General features: G+C 42.6%; 1 protein-coding gene across 2 annotated transcripts in view; it reads left to right on the top strand.

Moving 5' to 3' along the window:
- Nucleotides 1–21,013, top strand: part of macrod2 (mono-ADP ribosylhydrolase 2) — a 387,793-nt gene that overhangs the window by 118,223 nt on the left and 248,557 nt on the right. The gene's annotated exons all lie outside the window — the stretch shown is intronic.

The raw sequence follows: 21,013 nt of genomic DNA, 5'->3' as shown, positions 1-21,013 counted from the left end.
TTTATATCCTAGAGCTAAAAAATAGATAATGATGTGACTAGTTAAAATGTTGTACTGTATGTCATTTTATCTATCATATTTTTCCTCCAAAGTACATGCATACTTTTTTCCCCCACAAAAAACAGGATGTTAGGACAGAATTTTGCACTTTCCCAGGATGGCACTTCTTTCTGTATTTATTTATTTATTTATTCATTTATTAGGATGTGAACACCTGGCATGAAACATGAGTCATCAGAGGCAAGGGGACGGGCTAAAAGCAACATCAAAGCCTCAGCATAGTTAACTGCTCGGTGCGCATGACGCCCATTAGAGTGCACACAGAGCTGTTCAGATCTTATTCACATCTAATCACGGTGCCTGGAGAGGCCCTCATCTTGTCTTGATATGCGGTTAAGACTGCAAACTTTCCAGCCGTTGTTGCACGTTGGTGCGGGATCTCAATCTGAATCGGTGACATGGAGAGGGCCCTCAGCGCACAACCATCCAAAGAACTTCTGTGATTGAGATCAGAGGTCACGAACATGCGTCTCCATAACCAAGCCAGGCCCTGTAAAGCAGGGAGTGCTGTCCTTCTGATTGGTGCCTGCCTCGGCTGCAGTCAACTCTCGGTATTGATTTGCCACGTACAGAGAAACACAAGAAGCAATTTTCTTTGCTATTATGTTTTCATTATTGTTATTTTGTGGCAAATCATCTTTTTACAGTTCTTTGAATCTTAGAACACGCAGCCTTGATGATTGATCCAGATTCTTCTTCAACTGATAATAGGTGTTAGGGTGTTACAGATTGCTCTGTTTCAACAGCAGCAACAATAATATAGTCGAATTTGTGGCTGTCAACACTGGAACATGAGATCTTATGTGTCAATTAATGTCATACTTAGCAAGAAAACATTTCAGTTGATTGTGACCTGCAGCTGTGCTTATTAACTCCAGAGGAATTCTAATTGTAGCTGGTGCCATTTTTTTGAGAGCAAAGCCTCCTTTCATTCTTAATTGACTTCCAGCGATGCTATTCCTGCCAAGTTACTGGCACAGGATACAAGGTCAATTAACTGTAAAATGTTAAGACTCTCATTTTCTCGCGTTAATAATGACCACAACAAAATCTGTGTTATTTTATTATTTTTTTACATGTGCATTCTTGTGCGGCTTGTTTTTGTTATTTTGGCCATGCTAAATGAGGAGGTGATTATAGCCAGGGAGAGAGAGATAACTATTATCTACCAGAGAGCTGAAAATGTTTTTTTTTTTCCCCCCAAAACAAAGCTCTACTCCGTTTGTCTTTTATCTGCGCGGGGCCAAGAGGGGTTTTATCTTCCAGTGTCTTTATCACTCGAAGGTGGCTGCTAAACCTGCGAAACTGTTCTCTCTGTTTCACCCCGGCCCTCCCTCTACCTCTATCTGTGGTTTGGCATGTGAAGACCTCCTGCCTTGGTGGCAGCGAGGATCGATGTGAAGAGGAGATGTGCTCTCATATAGGGTCCTCCTTATCTCCCAGCTGTCTTCTCAGGGCTCTGCAGAGGGGCAGCTTCACAACAGGACGATCCATCATGCTGGCCTCACGCACCTGAGCCATGTTTAGTTCTCACTGCTCTGGAGGTGGGCCCTCCCGCCTGCGTGTGAAAAATGGACAAAGTCTTTAGTTGATGTATGTAAAGTTAGTTTACCACCTACACACTTTTGGAAGTTCTCTTGACTTTACATGGCTTTGAGGATTTTTTGTTATTCTGCTATATTTGTATTTTGAGAGAAAAGTTTCACCTTTCTACATATCTCATCGTTAATTTAAGTGTGACATGTGGTCACAGTAAGGAAGTAAAGTTTCAGCCACAGCAGTGTGACTAGGGTGGATTAAAAGTGAAAATCTAAAGCCCTGAATGAGATTTGTCCTGTCCCAAAAACCATGAGTATATTACTTATATTACTGAGCATTAGTTATGGAGACAAAAAAAAAACCTCCAGAAACTGATTGTTATGCCCTGATGCTCTCTTAAATCCTTAGAAATCACTGATAGAAATTCTTGTTGTCAGTATTATGTACACAATGAGGTTAACTAAAATGGCACTGTTATCTACGTTAGACATGTTGGTCTCTCTGGGATTCCATACGTACATAGAGGGAATAACAATGATCTCTGATAATAGCACGCTAAACGAGGCCTCTGTGAATAGAGGGTAATTATGAATGGTACCAGGTTGCTCATGTGATGTGTGTCACAGCGTAGCTGGATGCTGGCACAGTCCCAGAAGAATAGACCTAATGTAAACATCATGTTGTCTGTCTCCCCCCCTCTCCCCCCATTTGTCACATTCTCACACACCCCCTGACACCAATGGACACACACACACAAACACAAGCGTGCAAGCACACACTGAGCCATGTAATGATACCATGAAGCCCTGTGTAGCCAGAGAGTGGGAGCTCCACTTGCCTTTGATGTCTCCATCCAGGAGGGGAATTGGCTCATTAGCATTCTAACCAGAACCATTGCCCATTTAACACAAGGCTTTAACTAGACCACCCAAACAAATCGTTCTTCTCAGGTTGGTTCTCCTCCTTTTTTCTGCAGCGGGGCACATGCACGGTTGTTCTGAACGTCCTGACTCGGGCTAATTTAGCCACGGGCTGCTAACGCTCACTGAACTCACCAGCCTTTTTGTCACTGCTTACATAACATAGGCTGTAGCGCTGTGTGCCTCCAGCTCTCCTCTCTCATAAGTTTCCTAAACAGTGGTGTGAGTCATAGCAAGCACCAACACATTCTAATATAGGGGATTAATTATGCTTGCTGTGATTATGCCTGGATGTGGTGGTGCTCATGTGGTGCTTTGCCCTCTTCTGCAACTAAAGATGTCATCGAATGTAGAGTCACAGCGACATGACGAGGCAGGGCTTAGTGGCTCTGCTGAGAAAACGATGTGCACGCGAATGCTTATAAATTACAAATCTAATTAACAGGAGGACTACAGTGTCCTAGCTGTGACCTTTGGGTGAAATGTGAGAACACGGGCTTTTGGTAAATTTATCTGACCACAGGACCACTACACCAGCACTGCGATTTCAGCAGAGCTACGCAGTAACTGTGGGACTGGCTCTTACTGCAACAGAGTACTCCACCATCTTAACAAAAGAAAGTGTATCCAGTTTTGGATGTTTGGGTAATCCTTTATCAAGATTCCTAAGTGCTTCTCTGTGCTTATCTCTATCGCCATTCGTTATGCAAAGAGCTCTGTTTTCTTTTCCTGTCACCTCCAGGTGAACCATTATCCTCTGTCTGGCTCCTGCCCGAGGCTTGTTTATTGAGGAGATTGGAGAGGGCCGGGGCACAGTGCTCTGTGCAGGGGGAGGGGAGGTCGAGATACGGGACAGTGTTGGGTGACGGTTTAGGCTAGGTGGCCTTATATCCCCCTGTTGCAGCCATCTCAGTTCTGTGGAAGCATCAGAACTCCCCTACATGATTAATCACTCAAAGATGACATATTATTCTCATAACTCATAGATTGCACACTATGCTTGACTGATGGTCCTCAGTTCACAGATGGTAGTAACAGCCATTAGCATAACTTATGACAGAGATAGCGTATTTCCCCATGGAGTCGCCTAAATAATGTAAAATGATAAATTGAATGCAAAGATTCCTCAGTCAGCACGGTACTCTTGGGATTTTTTTTTATCTCCTCATATTTAGTGGGCGGTTAGTGACACTGATCTAGGTGCACCTTGTATTTGTGCTGCAGTGTTCTGTGTGCTTTTTTTTTAGTGTGTTTGAGACAGCGCTGATATAAATTTGTGTCTGTCCTCCTCCTTTGATTAACCCTGCTGTTAGGAACTATTTATGAGGGACACTCGCAGCATACATTTGTATTCTCTTACTGTCTTTGTTCATGTGATTGAAAGTAAAGTAAATGTATTTACCTTTCATAACAGGAGGTTGTCTTAAGGACAGAGCTTTGCAGTTGTATGCATTGGCTTGAGCCAGTGATATTCATTTAGATAATTAAAATAAAAAAAAAATCCATATTTGAATGGATCTTGCATAAGCAAAGAAGTCACTTTGTAAATTGCACTTACTTAGTAAAATTATAAAAACAACTTAATTCTACACATACCAAGTGTAATGCATTTCTGAGTTTATGCATCAACACTGCACAAGAAGCTACCACTCGTGTTGCCTCAATTAAATTTGTAACCTAGTGTGCTGACTGCATGATATGCTAGGAAGTACATCTCTTTATTGTTTGAATCAACAAAAGTTCATTCTGTGTTAGACAAGAAGAACATAATCTATTTCATTGCTTACATTGTTAATGGAATGGTGAAAGGTGACTACTTACATACCGTATGTATTGTTTATATATTACTATATCTACAATTATATAGTGACAGCAGTATCTCAGTGGATAGCTAAAGGGAAACATCAGTCATCATTTTGCAAAATCATAATGTGGGAAGTGCCCCCATGCTGTCAGATCATTTCACCCAATTACTACAGAGATGACGTAATTTAGAGGGCATCCCACTGAAATTAGCAGGACAAGGTCACCGGGGTGGACTGCAGTTTGCGATACACGAATAGTAATGGAAATTGCATTTCAGCGTGAAAGCGCTCTCCAATGCCATCTCTTTCTCCCTCCTGCCACCACAGAGAACAGTCACCATGAATACACCCCCCTCCCCTCCCCACACTCTCCAATCAGCAGTGATGGATGGACTAATTGATGCAGAATGAGCGGGCCATTCATTTTAGCCTACAACAGTGGGTTCCATATTTAGGATTAGCATCACATTATAATGGGAAGGGAAGAATATATGGTCAGGGAGTCTGAACACTGGAGGGAAAGAGGGGCAGTGTAAGGAAGAGTTATAACAAATGTAGAGACAAAAGGAGAGAGGGACAACGATTATGAGCAGTGGTAACATGACTGGTCAGTTGTGTAATGCTAAGCTCATGAGACATAAGAGAGTGCTCCGAGGGATTTATGGAGAGGTGTGCATCTGCGAAGAAGAGCGAAGCGAGAGGAGCTTATAGTTGCCACATGTCCTGGTATCCCTCTCTTACCCTATGAATCATTCATCTCTGTCCCCATGTATAAATCAAGCTGCCGGCCGTTGCCCGCGGCAGTCATGTCATTAGCTAGTTGACGGCATCACTTGATCTCTGGCACAGCAGTGTGGGTGAGGGAAAGGGCCTAACTTTGAACAGCACACATATCGGCATATCAAACTGCATGGAGCTTTCTGTGTCTGCCTGTGGTGTAGCAAGCTTTGTGGGACAAAGCAGGACCACACAGAGACACGCTCACTCAAAGAGACGTTTCTCCCTTGACACTCACCGTTGCACTTTGCTATCAAATGTGCACTTTCCTGGAAGACACTCTAGGGTATGTATATGTGTAATGCAGCGCTTTCAGAAAGTGTCTGTATCATGCACATTGTGTTTTAGTTTGTTGTTGATTGCACTTGACAGCTGGATTTTCCTGCATGTGCAAAACATTTTTTTGACACTGTTGGCACATCTGAATTAATTATTGATAATGTGAATTCCAAGTGCTTTTTATTTTTGAAAATCAAAAACGGTGACTACAAGGCTCTTATTGACAGGGCAAATGTGGATTTTTTTGTCTTGGCCTTGAAGCGTATTAAAGCATGCAGTTTTCAGCCTGCCTTAGCTTGTAGTGAATTTAAAAATCTGAGAGACTGAGGGGGGAGAAGGGGGGGGCTGTATCTCTTGTGATGGAGACTTGCACCAGAAATTCTCAGCACCCTGCCCACCTATTTTCAGTCTAATTTTCACACTGACACAGTCTCGCTGCTGTTTGCCACTGAGGGGTCATTTGAGGTGGAGGACTTCACTCCTCTGGAATCTCTCCCATCGTATATTGAGCCAGAGGACTGAGAAAGTCAGCAGCCTTATCAGTTTGAAATGCTCGCTCTGTCTGCTGCAGCTCAAAACCTCAGGCAATAGCCAAGCCTGGAGGCAGGTGAGGCTCAGGAGTCTCTGAGTGCTCTAACATTTCGCCTTACTGTCTCTGTTCAAAGTACAAAGTCTTTAAAATAATCAGAAAACTATTGTATAAGCAGTCCTTGCTGTTTTGAAAGTTATGTTATGTACAGCTTTGCACACGTTTTTTTTTTTCTAGATTGCCTGTAAGCAAACAACAGAAACATACAGTGCGCCATCTTGACTTCTCAGAATCATTTAGTTGAAAATAAATATATGTGATATTGGAGTCAGGTCCTCCCCTTCCCTCGGGGTTGCTGTTGTAAACATATTGCAGCTGCTTGCTTTCCTTTGTGTTTGACCTCTGCAGCCTCTCTCTCTCTCTCTCTCTCTCTCTCTCTCTTTCTCTCTCTCTCTCTCTGTTTTGCGCTCTCTCTCCTCTTTCTCTGAAGGGAAACGAAGGTGGCCTTTGACTTCAGTCAGGGGACAAGGAGAGTGATATTCCACAATCCCACAGCATCCTTACGTATATATATCAACCACTTAGTAATTCACTTGCTTCTGAGCAACAAAGGACCGGCAACCCCAGTTTAACGATTGTCCACCTTATTCTGTCTCCCCTCATTGTACGCAAACTGAGAATATGACCACAGGGCTCGAGAAGCGGGCAAGAAAGTGTCAATTTAGTTCTCTTCCACATTGCATCACACATGACCCCCTCCCAACCCCGAGTCCCTCTGTGCACCAGCATTTCTGGGTCAGTTGTCGAGATTTTAGACAACTCAAAGCATTACCAACCCCAGTGTCAGAGCACATTTGTGTCCAACACGGGCTTTATTGTGTCTGTTTGGGGGTGGATTGTGCATTTTGTTCGTCCGTTTTCTTTTGCATGTGTGTCTCTGTGTTTGTTACGTATATATCTGTGCGCATGTGACTGCGGGTTTGCATGCCAGCGTGAGCGTGGCATGACTGACAGAGTGGCAGAGTGTGAGCGCGAACATGACTGTGCTTGCATTTGCTTGCGTGATGGCATGTCTGTGAGTCTGTCTGAATTTAAAAGAGAGAGTGTGTGTGTGTGTCTGTGTCTGTGTCTGTGTGTGAGGTTCTTATTCTGGGATAACTGGATGCTGAGCTGTCTTGTCAGTTGACTCAGTGGTCAGTTTTGGTCCCGCTGCCCCCAGCAATGCAGGATGGAGTGATGAGATCTGACAGATGGGCACAGTTCTTAGCAGGGCACTACCCCATCCCATAGTTTCACCAATCATGGCAGCGCTGCTTACAAGGACATCACAAGAGGCTCCGAGAGATTAGCCACATGCTCACAATTGATTCAGGGACGGCTGACGTGCCAATATACCAATCATGCGAAACCCTATTATTTTCAAAACGTTTACTCAGATTGCACTCTGGAGAAATTCTTGCAAAGTATATATTAGGAAGACAGGGCATTTCCAGTAGGTCAGACAAAGGGTAAACAGAATTTGAGAAACATACACTCCACCATTTAACAAAATCTGTATTTTTGATGCACAACCTGACCTGAACACTGAAACTCTAATAAATGCAAAAGAAGTTTAGCATGAAAACTTCTTCTGGTTTGGTCGGCTCTGCTTTGAAGTTTAATAGAATTTAATTCCTTAACACTGGGGTTCCCATCGTGCTTTCCACTCTCTAGATCTAACAGTGGTGAAGGTAATTGAGGAACCAGTGGAGATCAATGGAAGAAATTAGCAGGACATTGACATTAAGCAGAGCCATTAAATCAATAAACAGCCAGGCGGAATAACCTTGTTCTTGCAGCCATTTAGTTTGGACAAAATAATAATTTCACTGTTTGTACTGTTTGGATTCAGTGTGTAAGTGCTCTGCAGTACTTCCTCTGAGCCTGGGTGTGGATGATTCATAATGCAATGGCATTGTTCTGTTTTGCTGTTAATTTGAACGCACAATATGAGACCACACACAATTTTCGGGAGGGGGGAAGCTGCCCCCGCTGTCAACATCAAATAGGTGTGGTAGCACATGTTTTGTTTACAGTTGCTAAATTGCTGAGTTCCATTTTGGTGTAAATGTACCATGTACCATTCTGGTATGTTATCTATAGCTGGCTTATGGACTTTAATTGTGCTGCTTGCTTTTTAGCAGAGGTGCACGTGCACACTGCAGGGCTCTTGTGGTTTTTGTGCTGTCTAAACAGCGCGTGCCATAATTTCACTAACCACTAGGTATCACAAAAGCATAAACGATGAAACACGCGGAGCGTTGATTGCTCTCAAGTACCTAATGTTTACAGTAGCGTCGGGGTGGCATATGGATCTGAGGCTCGAGTATGTGGCGGCTCACTGATAATAATGGGTCTTTGAACTCGCCGTGAGTGTAGGGGAAGGAGAATATTCACGTGAGTATCTCTAAAGAGCTGGTCGGTGGCTGATTAGTGGCACTTTTTTGACACTTCCTGGGCAGAGACTGACCTGCCACGGCGGCCTTTTGCCAACTAGTAACAAACTGTCAGGCTTTCTGCATCTCTCATGGGGCAGTCTAGTTAGCTGTGTCTGACAGGCCACTTGCCTACAAGCGAGGTTTCAGCCTAGGGAGGGCAGAGCGAGCTCCAGAGGAAAGCTGTCATCTTTTTGTCAGACCACAGGGAAGAGGAGGAGTTTCTCACTCCCCCTCTTCTTCCGTCTCTTTCTCACCCTCTATCTATCTTTCTGTCTGTGTCAGCCTGTTCCCCTGGTGAAGATCTTCACTTTCCCACTGCCTGTTATGCTCCTCTCAGCTTGGCCGTGCAGAATAAACAGGCTGGTGTCAGAGGATGAAACGCCAAGCGTCCCCTAGGAGCTGGGCCCTTCGCTGCGTTAACCCCCTCGCTGTTGCCTCTTGAGGGCCACAGCAGCCATCCCAGTATGCTGGCTGAGAGTGACACAGAGACAGCCAGTCGGACTGAGGTGAAAGACGCTCCATGTGTCCTTCCTGAGGGAGGGATGAGCGTTTATACCGCAGGGATGATGCCCACCACTCCACCTAATCCTCTTTTCCCAGACACTTCATTATCGCTCGCACTCTGTAGCCGCAGCATGTGTGTGCAGAAAGATCTCTGAGGAGAGCCACAGAATCTCACGTAAAGGTGGAGAGAGAGGAAAGAGAACTGAAGAAGAGGGAAAAAGGTGAGGAAAGATGAAGGCGGAGGAAGGTGGTACGAAGAATGACAGAGGGATACGCAGAGTAAAAAGTATGGTGGAGGTGGAGAACAGATGTCAGACATAGTGGGTGGTAGTGAGAGGAAAACAGTTTGCGTAATGTCTTCTCATTTTCCTTTGCATATTCATGTTTTTTCACAACAGAAGGCAAAACTGAAAAGGAACGAGGGGAAAACTGGTCCTGTCTTCATCAAATACAGCACTTCATCATTCAGTACCTATAGTACACGGGCTGTTTTGCTGATTGATGAGATGAGAACAGTTAAATGATGAGCACGTTTTGCAGGGTGAAAAATACTAATATCAGTTAAACATGCCATCTATGTGTAGAATCGTGGGTGTTCAAGGAGCATATCTTTAGGAGGAGGTTTCAGAAATTGAGTTTTCGGTTTACACAAACCAATTACGCTCGTATGTGTGTTGCTTTCTGCGTTGAGCATGTGCAGAGGTGTCTGCTGGGAAGAAGATTAATTTCTGAGTGGGAGAGTGCAGCAAAGCTATTTGAGCCCACTGAAACATGTTGGCTCTCCACTGTGAGACTCGCATTAGCACATGCCATAATTGATGGAGGAGCATACTTAGCAGTAATAATGGGCATTATAGGGCGTGGTATCAAGACATTATTTTCAGAAAGCTCTAATTAAGCTTTTTTGTTGTGGCTTTGGCGCAGCACTGACTGTCCAGTATCATCGGGAATGGTTTCTAAGCTGCTGATAAACACACTGCTTGCCAATCAGTTTGCTCTGGGCCTCCCATGTGCAAGGGAAAATAAACAAGTTCATCAAACAGTGAGAGACAGAGCTCCTCTCCACTGACTGTAGTCCTGGCCCTGATGAAGCAGCAATCAGCTCAGTGCCATAGGGAGCCATTGTGTTTACAGTCGGTGGGTGGATAGACTGCTACTAGCAAGGGGAGATTAGACCTTTGAGACCAGCTGGGACATTCCCACCACCAGCCAGCTCCACCTGTGAAATTGCAAACGAGACCCTGTCCCTTCCCGTCAACCTCCACAGCCGTTGGAAGGATCAACACCACACTGACACTTTCCCGATGCACTTCAATCAAGTATTTCGGGCAGGGGGGAGGGGTTGGTGGCTCAAGTAAAATAGAGCCGGTATGCATGTGGGCATGTGACTATCTTGGTGGTATAGGTACGACAAACACACACACAGCTGCAGTGCTCTCTGATCGTATCTAAAATGTGTGTTTTACTCCCCTAAAAGGTCAAGATGTGGGTGGCATAGGGGCAAAGCAGGGGAAACAGTTGACCTTGATGCCACTTCTGCAACAACTTCACCTCCTAAGTTCATTTCCTCCCTTGTGAATTGTTTGAAATTCTATATTAGCTTCTTCGAATTTCACTGCCAGAGCCCCAATTATTAGGCACGCGTGTTATTCATGTTATTACACAGTAGCTGTTTTCAGGCAGCGTGTCTTCTGTACCACATAAAAAAGTCATTAAAAAAAAGAAAAGAAAAAAGGGAAATACTGCAGGATAGAGTGTGAATGCGAGCCTCAGCTGACAGCCCCTGGAACGTGTTTCTCCCCCTTGGTGGGCAGCGGAGAAAACCTCACCAAGCGTGACAATAACAGAATGCCAAAACATGGATTGGGCCAAATGAGCTGTGAACGCAAACAAAGTAGCGAATTTGTTCTGTGGCGTTTGGGGTGGACATGTGTCCCCTCAGCATGTTAAATACTGCACACAGTCTTACTGACAGACAGGCAGGCAGTGAAACAGGAAGAATAATTAAGCAGAGATAAAAGACAAGGCAGAAAGACAGAAGGTAAAGAGAGCAAAACAATGCAGTAATGACGATGTCAGCCCAAGGATGTGTATGTTAATCACTCTAGCGCTGCTGCGTTTGAGAGCTTTTGTGTGGGAATGCTATTTGTCTGGATCCCACCTGAGATTTGTCATGCCTTATGGTAAATTTTTTGAAGCGTGAGCTACGCCAGTGGAATGGCTGTTCTGTTTTGTCGTCCTCCCGAGAATCTGTCTTTTTCCTTTACTGTCTGTTTATAACTTCGCATTAACTTACGAGTATTAATATAAGTTTGTCTCTGACTTGTCTTTGAGCGTATCTGTTTCTATGTGCGCTGTGTGTTATTCCTGGACCAGGCAGCATGCCCACACTGTCTCTGCAATTCTGAATCTAGCGCAGCTGTTAAATGTTTTATTTACTGAGCCTTGATGAGATAAGAGCCGAGTGTTTTGGAACGTCTGTCTGAGGACATCAGCGTGCCTCTGTGTGTGTGTATGCTTCTTTTAAGTGCTGATTGGTCATTTGGCATCCGTCCCCCAACACCTAAATGGACTCTTAGAGCAACTCAGGAAAGCCATAAACATAAGCAGCCGATGGCAGGGCAAGTCTGAAAGGAAAAAAAAAAAAAAAATCCTAATACACAACTCTTATGAATCGTTCCGCTGGGTTATTCTACAAATGGATTTTCAAACTTTTAAGTGTGTTGCTGTTTAGCTCGGAGCCTCACATTTTGTAGGGCTGGACTGTTGTGTATATTACATTGTTTTACTCCCTCTCTCCCTCCATGTGAGACTGAGGCAGACCAGTTAAGGAATCAAAAGGGCCAAACTGCATGGAAAATGGATCTGTGCTGGGTGGCTTGTTAATTCCCCAGCGTGCCTCCTGAGGTGAATCGCTCTCGATGCGGACGCTGCCTTTGATCATTCACAAAGCATGTCGCAGCAAGGTCTGCACCGGCACCCAACAGATGGTCATTAAATCATGCGTTTTATTTTACTGGAGCTTTTTACATTCCTGCAAGATCTGTGTGCTTTTATTGCTGCCATTTAGGATGGCTACCATGCTGATTAGAAACATGCAGAGGCTTTTTGTGAGTATGCCAATAGACCTGATGGAAAAACAATGAGCATACTGACATTTCATTAATTCTAACTCAACACTCTTTCCCCATTGCAAGGTTTATTTTACTCTCAGAGCACACAGAAGCGTAGTTGTTATACAGGATTAGCCTGTTATTTTTTTTTATTGATTACTGGAGGTGTTGTAAGTACTTTAGTATGAGTTCTTAACATTTTTTTTTATTTGGTATGTGTGGAAATGTGTTTAAGGCCTACACTTAATGTGTAATCAGTATGAAGTGTAGTGTTGTCTGCACTGAGGAAGGCCACAGTTTCAGTACCATCCAACCCTACAGAACCTAGTCCATCACCTGGGCAATAACGACAGATTTCTCACCTCCAGTCAACTGTGCTCCAAAAGCTTGTTAATCTTAGTGTCAGTCAGCGTCATGGAGACAGAAATGCCTAATTACCTTTGCATGATTGGCTACTGAGCAGAATAGGAAATCCACCCTAATGATGTATGTCATCTAGTAGGCATTTAAAATCGCTGACCTCCAGCGGCTACTTCAGTAAGGAAAGAAACAGAAGATCAAATCTTTTCAAGTCGATTATGGTTTGGGTCTGTAGAGAGATGCAGAGAGGTGGAAAGCCTGAGAGTAAAACTCGGACAATTATAGGACGCAATTAAAAAATGTTGATACAGAAGTCATAACAATTTGTGTACCAGGCTGAGCCTGTGGGTTTGTGGTTTGGTGGGATTTTACTGCTTATAGGATCAAACTTTTTATTTTCACTGGGTCTCTTCAACATAGCAGTTAATCTTAGCACATATCCAAAGATTTGTTTTCATCTGCTCCTTAGTGTCGTGGCAAAGCAGAATTTCTGGCTTCTCTTTTTCAGACGTCTATTCACGAGGAATCTGAAATATTTAGCATTGGCTGTTCGTTACCACAGTTTATAACCATCTCTTTATATTCTTGCTCGTCTAAAGGCAGAAACATGCGCGCCTCCCTCTTTATTCCCGCTTCAGTTTGAATAAGCATTCATTTGCATCAAATGTAAATCTTTATTGCATTTCAAACTGGTGCAAATGAAATGTACTGTAGCAAACACCCACACAAACTCCTACATCAAATCAGATTGTTGTTATTTTATAGTGAGAATTGAGCTGCACCCTACACCCTTTGCGACTCCTTTTATATTAACAGGCGAGATGAGGGACAAAGGCTGTGTATTATATTGGCATGGAGGCCAAAGTTCCTGACATGGCAATTTGCTGTCTTTTCTTTTGGGTGAGTGGTAACAATAGGCTGCTGTAGGCTCATTCGGGTGCCCGTGTACTGCAGTGTGAAAGCAGCTTGGCTTTTTGGCCCTAGGGTCAGTGCGGGGATCTCAAACACCACGACTGATGAGCACTAATCTAGGCTCCTCGGCAAACACAAGCCTTTCTCTGTAACCTTCAAGCCGTGAAACACAATTTACAGAGGTGGCAGGGGGTCGAGGCGACCATGATGTCAACAAGCAAATGGGGGGAGGGGTTTTAGAGTGTGCACAACACCCAGTGCATTTACATTACATTACATTTACATTAGGAAGTAACCTGGAGATACCATGACTTTTGGAGAAACCTGCTAATTTGGCCATAAACTCATAACCTATTAAGTGTTCACATTTTCATGGAAAAGATGCGTTGGAAAATCACTTTGTTGTCAATATCCTTTTTAGCATCTTGTTTAGCAATAATCATTTAACATTTATAAGTAATTTTTAGAAGTGTTTACTAGTGGTTGCTGATAAGGAGAGCTAAAACATAACTGTTACAGGTGATAGACAGTTCAGTCCAATACAACTATCCTGCAGCAAATACTAAATTGAAAATGTGATCCAGGTTTGTTTGGCAGTTGTTTTTAAATGATCATAAAGATGTTGGTTTGTCTCTGTGGTAATTTTTTGAGGTTGTAGCTTATTGAAGCTGTATTGTATTACATTATAATGTAAAACAGTGCAATACAATACATTTCTAATATTCTCTCCCTCCACATATGCAAATGTGGACAAACTTTAGAAACAACTTTACTGTGAAATATAATTCCATATGTAGAACTTATTGAAGATCTTTTGTATTAGATTTCATACTTGAGTGCACTGTGAGTGGTATATACATAGTGTGTTGTATTTAAATTTTGTTTTACCTGTGAAAGCAAAAACCTAGTAAGGTTAAATAATAAAATAACAAATTGAATCAGAAAATAGTGTCACTGCAAATATGAGTAAGTGATACTTCTGAAAAGTATCCACATGATCTGTAAAGAAACCCCATAGTTTTATTTTCCACAAAATATCTGTGTAAGAAATCTAACCTTTATAAATATATATCATTAAAATGCAAATTATTACGTTTGGAGAATAATTCATTAAAGATAATAATGCTCATTTTCTAGGTTTTATGGTTGTGCCAACAGATAATCTTCAGCATGCCATCAGAAGTTTAGTGTTGATCATGTCTGTTTTGTGTTTTTCCTATTAACCATTTCAGTGAGGGCTTTGTGTTAACTCCTTATTTGATATTCATGGAAATGTCTCCACCTGCGTATATATCTGTGAGAAGCAGCACTGCCCTCATGCAGCTAATACAGAAGTTGATTAAAGAATTTAAATGGTCCATTTAACCCCTAACACAGGCGAGTCTTACCTGTGTGATAGTACCATTACTTTGCAGTAATTCCTGCAGGCGGCAGCTCGAATTGATCCCCTCTCAGCCATCAGGAAGTTTTAGTGCTGCTATGTGTGTGTTCAAAGCCCAGTTTAATAAAGCTAGCCGGTCATGAGCCGTTAAAGCAGAGGAGAACAATAAATAAACAGACCTGCTCTGTCCTGCTCTACTCCTTTCCCCCTCAACTTCCTCCTCCACCACACTTCCGTCCAACCACATGGTGGATTTGCTCCATGCGGAGTTCAACATCTCGTCATGACCGGCTTACAGCTGGAGGCAGGCACTGAACCCCTAAGTGCTCGCGCTAGGCTCACCCTTTTAAGAGGGCTTCTTTGTCTCCCCTTGGGAAACAGACACACATCACATTATAATAAAATGCTTGGTTTTTTTTTTGTTGTTGTTTTTTGTTTTATCTAAAATGACATGCTGCATAGAACATTGATGTTTTTATTATTATGCATAAGCAGGGTGGTAGGAATGTGTTATGAGACTGCCTCCACTGCACAGGCCATCAGAAAGGCAGATTGATGTTGAGGGGCCTGGCCGATGGAGATAGAGTTTATCTGCTGCAGGCTGGGATATGAAATCTAATCACATGAGTGCCATGTGAGGAAGTGCAGCCACAGATGAGCCACTAACGCACACCATCACACTTGTATTCAACAAATGGTGAGGAATTTCTCTCTGCAGGGTTGAGACAGGCGATAAGACAGCCTCAGACAAGAACTCTCTCACTCCATAGATCTGTCTTTCAGGCAGAGCACAGAGAAACAGAATGAAAGAAGACGGTGAGAGAAAGCATTAGAGAGAGAGAGAGAGAGAGGGGCTGAGAAAAGGTTAGCTATGGAAAATGTAAAAGAATTTAGCACTTAAACTATTCTGAGCAGCAAAAATAATGAATCTCCCTGGCCTGTTTTTTTGGATTGTTACATTCACATTTTGATATATATGCATAGTGCATCCTCGCAACAGACAAAGCCCCCTATACATATGTGTTAACCCAAGGTTCACCCACAGCTCCGCACCACTGCAGCTGGAAAGGCTTCAGTCCTGTGTACTTCAGTTATATTGACAGACACCACAAATGGGAATTTAGCGCTCTTCGATCTATCAAGTACGAGTCTAGCCTACTCATATATTACTAGAAACAAGCAATGTGAATCATCTCAGTTTTTCCAGTCACCTACATTCTGTGCTACATTTTTCTTTCAAAGACATTATAGTATCTTAACTGAGATACTTTTCATGCCACAGTACCAGCGACAGCGGTGACTGGAGGCATTGTGTTTTCAAGTTGTCTGCCCGTCTTTCTCATTCTCATGATCGTAATATCTCAGGAACACCTTGAGGGAATTTCTTCTTTGGCACAACAAACGTTCACTTGGCCTGAAGGATTAGATTTTTCGTGGTCACAGGCCAAAGGTCAAGGTCACTGTGACCTAATAAAACACATTTTTTGACGTAGCTCAAACACAAATGTCTAGTAAGATAAAATGATGAAGTGATAACGTTTTACATCCAAAAAGTCAACTGCAAAAACACTTTTCAAGCCAATATTCAAAGCCATAAATGTGGATTGTGACCATATTTCACATTTGGTTGAATACTGAATTGGTGACACTGATCTTGGGTGCCCATCTTAAAACTGTGTGACTGTATAGATCTGTGCTGCCTAATTCTACTTTGGGGTGTAGCCCACTATACTCATTGTCCAGCATAGAGACAAGACCCTGTGCAATGTCCACGAAAACTACAAAACAGAGAGATATTATCTTCATCAGGAGGTCATGGTGGGTACAGAGCTTCACACTGTCCTCAAGATCCCGCTGCCCTCTGCACAAGTGCCTTGATCAGCCAGTGAGAGATGCAGTGCAGTGCCAAGGACATGATCACTTGCTGGCTTCCTACCCACAAACGCTGCCAACAGGGGTGGAAGTAAGGACTTCCATTTACTCTTGTTACTGTTTGTTTTTTTCTCTACTTGTATGTGTTGGAGGATTTTCCAAAGTCAGTAATTTCACTCTTTCATTTCACTACATTTGAAGTCAGAATTGTTAGACTAAAAACAAAAGTTTCTTGATGCAGTTGTGATTAACCATGTGAGAACACAGCAAATGAAAAGAGCCAAATCAACAGCTGCGGCAGACAAGAAGCTGCTGGTGAGTCTGCAGCATCATGGTCTGTGGCTGCGTGGGGTCAGGGGATGCATGGGGTGCGTTTGCACCTGGGCCAGGTCAGACTGTGCAGTAAAATTAAGGATGGTGGTGGTTAAACTTAGCATTGCCCCAGCATAGATAATGAAGAGTTTGAATCTCCTTTAATTACTCACTGATTTAATGCACCACCCGGTGACCACGGCAAGTGTCCCAAATCAAACACACTTTCTATATTGCATGACTGGCAGGTTGAGACTGGCTCATTGCTAAATGCTAAATTGCTAAATACTGATGGTGGATTCTTCAGCTTTGACTTCTACATTCAGTTCTGCTGTCAGTGTGGTGTGCACCACCGTTCTGCTGTTTTTGATCATCCCTGTGGTGACTGCAGAGCTAATTCAGGTCACTGTTTGAGAACCTGGAGGAGCTCAGTGACACCAGAGAGACTGAGTGTACTGCTTATGTCTTGCATTAAGAATGAATGATCAGATAGGTTGGATTCAGAGCAGATTGGGGAGGACTACGCTGTGTACACGACTCAGAGTGAAGTTCAGACAGGCGTGTGCAACACATGATTATTGTAATTCATTGTACAGAAGAGCAACAACAACTACTATGTTGCCTAGCAACGTAGCGTTTTGTTGACTGCAGCCTCTGTGTGTACATGTCATTTATACATTTCCTCATTTTCTGCTGCTTTACTCTGCTGTCAGTTCTATAAGAAGTGACGGGTTGTTTGATTTATGAGCCTTAATATTGATACATAAAGTCTAAGACACCTGCTGTGGTATTCAGGTGTTGCCACCCCATTTATATCAACAAAGGTAGGCTAAATAACATAGACGCCTGTCTGTATAATTCAGTACAGCTCAACAGCACCACACACCACATCCACCAAAGCTATCATACAGGTGAAACAACTCCTCTCTAGAACAGTTTCAATAAAAACTCAACTTTATTTTTCACAGGACTGTTGTATTAGATTGCATTAGTTTTATAGTTTTAGCTAGATGTACCTGATAAACTGCCAACTGAATGTATATTTGTAATGTCAGTTGTATGCACAGGCTGCAAAGGGCCTGACTGGAATTTACTGGTTTCTTTCAGTGCTGTTCTCACCTAGAAACGAACGGTATATGTACCAATTCAAATATATCTGGTAGCCTGAAGATGTTAGTAGTAGTAATAGTTTTATCAGATATCATTATTATCGCCATAACATTTTATACCCCTCCCCTTCTCCCTTTTAAAAATGTAACTAATGTTTACTCAGAGTAAATTTTAACTGGCTTGCTTTATACATTTCTCTCACTACACTTTTACACAAGTTGTGTCATCTCTACTGCGTAAAAATTTCTTCTAAGTAACAGTACTTTTATTTGAGTTCAGTTTTCCAGTACTTTTTTTTACACCCTGACTTCCAGCTGTGTTTTATGGAACACCCAGCCAAGCCAGAGGCAACAAACTCCAGCGAAGTTTTAACCGGTGATCCCTGGTTCTCCTCTCACACCTCTCTGTATCTTGAAACTTGGTTATTTTCAAGTATCATTTATTACCACACACTGCAGCCCCCTTCCCTTATAAAGTTGATGGTGAGGCTCGACAGGAAAGTAAAGCGTTGAAAACACAGCAAAGACTTTTTATTCACTTGTGGATGGTTAAAAAAAAAAATGTAGCTCAAACTGTCTTTGTTAGTTTGTTAGTCCTTGTCTGTTTGTGCTCATTTGTGCCTGACAAGTTCATTTAAGATTACTTTACACAGGACTGCCCATCTGTGTTCTATCAATAAATGGAAATGATTATTAGCCAGCAACGCATCCTCCTTATAGTAAAAAATCTAACCTTTAACTATCCTTTTAATCAGTTATATCATTTACAGAATTGTATCATGAGCATATACTTTCTGAAAGTGGTTTGGTGATTCAATAGGCTGCTACACACTGAGCACCCCCTATTATACCCCCAATCATAATGACATAAACACCTCCTCATGTATTGGTAATGTGCTATCTCCTTTTAACAAGGAGACAGCACATTATTCAACAAGCATCTCCTTAAGCACTGGACGCATATTATTTGCTATATTTGGAACCTCGTCTTTACTGTGATGTTACTACAACACTATATACACAGAGGCACATGAAAAACCTAGGATCAAACATATTTATCATTCAGTAAGTTCATTCCTCACCGAGGTTGCTACTTAATAGGCTGTGAATGTGATCCCATGAATATTATAGTAATGCTATTTATAGATGGACCTGCAAGGCTATCAGAATGCACTTATATAACATGGAACAGGGTGAAAAAAAAAAAAGATTCCTAAGGACAGTGGTTTTCAAAAAACTTTGTACCGGTCGGTGAAAAGTTGGCTACCAGGGCTGCAGAGATGTTACATAACAAATTCAGACAACTCAGTTAATGACAGAATAATCTTTTGGACAAGACTTTCAGACAGAGCAGGAAGAAGAGGAAGAGATACAGCGTTGAGAGAAACATTAAACAAATGAAAGAGATCAGCTTCACAGAGCCAGAGTTTTAATTCCTCCCTAAATCTTAGACCTGTAATTTCACCATGAATCTCGGTGGTGTTTAGCCTTGATGAAATGTTTTAAATAATTTATCTAAAAGAATTTATTTCAAGTTCAAGTTTTGTTGTTGAAAAGCTAATCTAAAACTGAAGTGGGAATTTCAGCGAGAGACAAAAAGGTTGATAGCCCCTTTGTTTAATATATTTGTGTTGTATATTAGCTACTAAATGTTTAATCCCACTTGTCCGGAGCTACTGTAACAAGAGTGTACAAAGCGAGGGAGTGTTAGAGGGCGTGAGAGTGACGATGACCTCTTCACCTAGTCAGAGACAGAGTCATCTGATCTCTTTAGGGAAAACCTACTGGACACATCTCTATCCCCTCTGCCTGTCCAGCATTCCTGCCCTTCACCACTCGTCCAACACATCCTTCGGGCTCCCGCTGAACTGATGACCCCAGAGTCGGGGTGCTATGCCATCCATTTGCCAACAGGGAGATTGTTTTTCAGCCCTTGAAATTTTAGCCTAGAAGATCAATGCTGCAGCTGGCTTGAGAGTTCAGGGCACAGAGGACCAGAGGGGGAGTGAGGTCAGGGTCTTCTCCTAGGCTCCCTGCGGTGTGTTTAGGGAAAGATACTAAACTCAGGAATCACTCTTTTCACTGACAGCTGAGGTTTAGTCTTCAACCAGGCTGATATACTATCAACTGTTAGCTATAGGTGTTGGCCCATGTTGGCTCAGCTCAGATGATATCTCACTTTGACCATCTGCACCGTCTTGGCTTGCAAATAAACAAGTTAATATAAAGATTTTATTTTATGTGCTTAGGCTGGGTAATTCCCAAACTACAACACTGTGCTGTTCCCCTCCCCTTCTCATTAACTAATCTGTGTAGTCAGAGGAGATGAAATTGGAGAAAATGATTTTGCTAGGCCCTCTTACACACCCACCCGGCACCCATCCCCCTCATGTGCTCTTATACACACACACACACACACACGCACACATTTTATCTGCAATTATAAAACTGGACTGAAGCAGAGCGATTTCATGCTTTCAGCTTAGTAATGGCATTATGCAAAATACCATTACCCTGGAAAGGACACTCCAACGTGTGGAAGCAGGTCAAGTGCTCATTTTAAAAGGGGGAATCTGTGGAGTTGTACAAAACAACACAAACAGCCATGTCTTCTTACTTTCAGCTTTAAGAGCCATTTAGGAGGGAGGCATTTTATCAAGAGTGACGGTGAGCAAAGGTTTCTTGTAACTAATGGTCATTGTTAGTTTTGTTTAAAAAGCACACTAGATGGAAACATCTAGAGCTCCCATACAACATTTCCCTTTCTTCTTTTCCTCTCTTCCCTTCTCTCGGTCTCGCACTCTCAGCGTGTAAAGGTGCTTTCGAGATTTTGGTGAATATGGCATAATGGAAGCTCTTTGTTTGCTCAGGTGCCGATCCTTCACAATGGGTGGATAATGGAGGAACACTTTAGACACAGATGTTCCCTCTTCATCACACTCCTTGGTGTGACCCTCTTAGGAAGCAAAGGGAGGGAAACAGAGCACAAGATCCCTTTAACCCTTTCACGTGTAGCGGTCACTACAGTGGACAGCCATTCAAAAGCCAATTTCTTATATGCCTG

This window comes from Toxotes jaculatrix, chromosome 11, assembly GCF_017976425.1.
Source record: "Toxotes jaculatrix isolate fToxJac2 chromosome 11, fToxJac2.pri, whole genome shotgun sequence".
Taxonomy (NCBI): Eukaryota; Metazoa; Chordata; class Actinopteri; family Toxotidae; genus Toxotes; species Toxotes jaculatrix.
Note: the sequence above shows the minus strand (reverse complement) of the source record. Positions and strands in the feature narration are given on the sequence as shown.